Source organism: Trichosurus vulpecula, chromosome 2 (assembly GCF_011100635.1).
Source record: "Trichosurus vulpecula isolate mTriVul1 chromosome 2, mTriVul1.pri, whole genome shotgun sequence".
In the NCBI taxonomy this organism is placed as follows: Eukaryota; Metazoa; Chordata; class Mammalia; order Diprotodontia; family Phalangeridae; genus Trichosurus; species Trichosurus vulpecula.
This window is the reverse complement of record NC_050574.1, coordinates 227,771,977-227,776,803: the sequence shown is the minus strand read 5'-3', so window position 1 is coordinate 227,776,803 and position 4,827 is coordinate 227,771,977. Positions and strand designations below refer to the sequence as shown.

The following is a 4,827-nucleotide window of genomic DNA, read 5'->3' as shown; positions in this document are numbered from 1 at the left end:
AAGACTAAAGAGAGTGAACTATGGAGTTCTGATCTGCCAGGCAACAAAGCTATTTCTAGCTTTGAACAAGACTGGATAGTAACTCTGACCTTAAGATGACTCCTCCCCGTCACTCCCTCGTCCTACATTTTGGACATATAAGGGGATATATAAGCAATTGTCTCCTACATATACTTCCTCCTTTGAGAATCTCTCTCCTCTGAACCATCTTAGACATTGCTAGCAGATTTATCTTTCTTAGCTACCATTTCAGACATAACATTCACCTGCTTGAAAACATTCAATGGTTCCTTGTTACTTACAGAATAAAATCCAGGTTTCTTCGTTTACTATTCCAAGATCTCTGTAAATTGACCCCAACATACCTTTCAAACCTTCTCTCTCTCCCACCCTCCCACAGAAGCCCTACTTTATTCAAACTGGTCTCACAATTCCCCAAACATCTCCCCTGTACTGTCTTCTCTGTATCTCTACTTGTGGTACTCCCCTCATCTGCAAAACCATCTTCTTAAATCTGGCCCTACCCTCTGAGATTATCTCCAATATATTCTGTTTGTATCTTATTTGTGCAAAGTTGTTTACATGTTCTCTTCCCTATTAGATTGTGAGTTCCTTGAGGGCAGGAACTGTTTCTTGCCTTTCTTTATATACCTAGCACTTTGTGCAGTGATTGGCACATTGTAGGTACCTTAATTAATGTCCTTTGATTTGACTTGCCCCAGTCCATAGTCATATCTCTCTCTGAATTCCTATAACACTTATTTGCCTACACTTTAATTCAATCAAATGGATATTTATTAAGAGCTTTGTATGTGTAAAGCATTTCCATTGCCTAACATTACATTCTATTAGAGAGCTCAGGGGGAAGACAACACATACAAGGAAAGAGCATTGACAACTGGGAAATCAGGGGATGTTTCTTTTTTTGTTTGTTTGTTTTTTGTTTTTTCCCAAATTTTGTTCAATATGAAATGTATCTCTACAGTTTCTATTGAGGAGGTTGACCACGTCCACGACCAAATCCACCTCTAAATTGAAATTCTGTTGCTGATCCAGCCCCAGCCTCAGCCTTCTTGTCAGCACCAGGGGGAGCAGCACTTCGTCTGTATGTGTCTCTGTCAGCTTCACCATGAGTAAGCCGGGCAGGTCGCTTGCCCTCCAGACCTTTGGGCCTTGGCCTTCCTGTCTCAGGATGACTTCTTCGGAGTGTGGCAGGCACAATCTCAGGGGGCAGGTGAAGGTAATGCAGAGGTACTGAATGCCCTCATTGGTGAGGTACCAGTAGAAATGCCTCCATGCGAAATGTTCCTTAACATAGCCACGAGACTTTAGAGACTACATGGCCTTCATGACATGGAGATTGGGCACATTCTTGTCTGCCAGCTCAGCGTGCTTTGGCATATGGACATCCTTCTTGGCTACCATTACTCCCTCCTTAAAAAGGAGTTCACAGATGGCAATTCGGTTCTTCTTGGGCACCAACATCTCAGCGGCAGCGGTGGGTGCTGCCCTAGATGGAGCCCAGGCTAGAAAGGAAACAAGCCAGGGGATGTTTCTTAAAGAAGGCAGGCACCTAAGTTGAGGCTTAAAGAGTCCTAGCATCATGAACCTAAAGCCGGAGGGAACTTAGACGTCGTTGAATCCAACTCTCTCATCTTACAGATGAGGAAACAGGCATAAAATGATTAAATGATTCCACCCAGGGTTATACAGCTAATAAGTGTCTGAGGCAGGATTTGAACTCAGCTCTTCTTGAGTCTGACAGATTGGAATGGGTGGGGTGGGGTAGAAGGTATGGGTGTCTTCCAGGCATAGAGGATGGCCTGTGTGAATGCAGAGAAGGAGGAATGTTGAGTTTGAGAACAGGTCCAGTTGACTGGAAAGTCAAGTTTTTGAAGGAGACTGGACCAGAATGGGTAGAGCCTTAAATGCAAAGCTAAAGATTTTATATTTTATCCCAAAGGCAACAGGGAACAAGGAAGGTGACATGATCCTATCCTATCTTGTGGTAGTTGTGTGGAGAATGGATTCACAATGGAGACTGGAAGCAGAAAAACCAATTGGGAAGGGATTAACCATAGTCTAGCTGATTAGCGAAAAGGCCCTGGACAAGAGGGGAGACAGATATGGGAGATATGGAGGCAGAACTGACAGCATTTGGTAACTGATTAGATATGAGTGAGGGAGAGGTTACGTACAGGGTGACTGGGAGCATGGCATTATTTTCAACAGAAATAGGAAAATAGGGGGAAAATAGGAAAGTTAAGCTAATTTGGGGGAGCAGATCAAGATAAGTTTCATATTGAGTTGGAAATGCCTTTTGGACTCACTTTTCAATGGAAATGTAAAACAAGCAGCTGTTGATGCAAGGCTGCATAAAACATTTGGCACTTATATGCCACTGCTGGTCATTACTTTCTTTTTTCATGTATAGGTATTATTTATCCAATTAGATGATGAGTTCCTTGAAGGCAGACATTATATTTCATGCTTTTTGAATCCCCCATGGAATGTTTGCTGGTGATGACATGTATGACAGATTTTCATACCTTTTTTTTAATGAAGGAGATTGATACAAGGTTAAAAAATGCCCATGGTTAGAAGAATTCATCTGTGTAAAACCGATATGAGCTTGGAATAAAATTTTGAAAAAGTCACATTCATACAAAAATTCAGACTCGATTTTGAAAATTAAGCATTGTAGAATGATTCTGTAACTTAGAAATACCACACAAGGTGGGCGGAGCCAAGATGGCAGCTGGAAAGCAGGGACCAGCCTGAGCTCCCTGCCGAGCCCCTCCAAAAACCTATAAAAAATGGCTCTGAACCAATTCTAGAACGGCAGAACCCACAGAACAGCAGAGGGAAGCAGGGCTCCAGCCCAGGACAGCCTGGATGGTCTCTGGGTGAGGTCTATCCCGCATGGAGCTGGGAGCTGGGAGCTGGGAGCTGGGAACGGAGTGGAGCAGAGCCCAGCCTGAGCGACTTGGACCATCCAGACCAGAAGCCGGGCAGAGGGGGCCCTAGCACCCTGATTCAGTGAGCTGCGGCAGTTACGAGACTTCTCAACCCACAAACACCAAAGACTGCTGAGAAGGTTAGTGGGAAAAGCTGCGGGAGTGGAAGGAGTTCGAGGTTCGGCTTCCAGCCCCAGGGGCAGCGGAGGTGGGGCATCTACGGCTGCTGCTGCTTCCGGCTCCAGGCCCACCTGGTGGGAGGAATTAAGTGGCGGATCAGAGCAGGGGTGCACAGCCTGCCGAAGATCTGAGCCCAGTTCGGGTTGGGGGTCCTTGGGGAAGGAGCAGTGCTGGTGCGGCAGAGCTGGCACCTCCCCCCCAAACGTGGAACATAGAACTCTGTAGTCTACAAGCAGTCATACCCCACTGAAAAACTCAAAGGTCAAGTTAGTTGGCTGGGATTATTGCCAGGCAGCGAAAACGCACCGAGATTCAGTCTCAGACTCTGCATTCTTTCTTTGCTGACAAAGAAGACCAAAACATACAGACAGAAGAAATTAATAAAGTCAAAGAGCCTACAACAGAAACCTCCAAGAAAAACATTAACTGGTCCCAGGCCATGGAAGAGCTCAAAAAGGATTTGGAAAAGCAAGTTAGAGAAGTAGAGGAAAAATTGGGAAGAGAAATGAGAAGGATGCGAGAAAACCATGAAAAACAAGTCAATGACTTGCTAAAGGAGACCCAAAAAAATACTGAAAAAATACACTGAAGAAAACAACACCTTAAAAAACAGATTAACTCAAATGGCAAAAGAGCTCCAAAAAGCCAATGAGGAGAAGAATGCCTTGGAAGGCAGAATTAGCCAAATGGAAAAGGAGGTCCAAAAGACCACTGAAGAAAATACTACTTTAAAAATTAGATTGGAGCAAGTGGAAGCTAGTGACTTTATGAGAAACCAGGATATTATAAAACAGAACCAAAGGAATGAAAAAATGGAAGACAATGTGAAATATCTCATTGGAAAAACCACTGACCTGGAAAATAGATCCAGGAGAGATAATTTAAAAATTATTGGACTACCTGAAAGCCATGATCAAAAAAAGAGCCTAGATATCATCTTTCAAGAAATTATGAAGGAGAACTGCCCTGATATTCTAGAGCCACGGGGCAAACTAGAAATTGAAAGAATCCATTGATCGCCTCCTCAAATAGATCCAAAAAAGAAATCTCCTAGGAATATTGTCGCCAAATTCCAGAGCTCCCAGATCAAGGAGAAAATACTGCAAGCAGCCAGAAAGAAACAATTTCAGTACTGTGGAAACCCAATCAGAATAATCCAGGATCTGGCAGCTTCTACATTAAGAGATCGAAGGGCTTGGAATGCGATATTCCGGAGGTCAATGGAGCTAGGATTAAAACCTAGAATCACCTACCCAGCAAAACTGAGTATCATGCTCCAAGCAAAATATGGATTTTCAATAAAATAGAGGACTTTCAAGCTTTCTCAGTGAAAAGACCAGAACTGAATAGAAAATTTGACTTTCAAACATAAGAATCAAGAGAAGCATGAAAAGGTAATCAAGAAACAGAAATTGCAAGGGACTTACTAAAGTTGAACTGTTTTGTTTACATTCCTACATGGAAAGAGGACATGGATGATTCATGAGACCTCAGTATTAGGGTAGCTGAAGGGAATATGCATATATATATATATATATATATATATATATATATATATGTTTATGTATATATATATATAAGTGAATGTGTATGTATGTATATATCTATGTGTATATATATGTGTGACACAGGGTGAGTTGAAGATGAAGGGAAGATATCTAAAAGAAATAAAATGAAATTAAGGGATGAG

At 42.6% G+C, this 4,827-nt stretch overlaps 1 pseudogene; it reads right to left on the bottom strand.

Moving 5' to 3' along the window:
• Nucleotides 1-980: 980 nt before the first annotated feature.
• On the bottom strand, nucleotides 981-1,485 carry LOC118840100 (annotated as a pseudogene).
• Nucleotides 1,486-4,827: the final 3,342 nt, after the last annotated feature.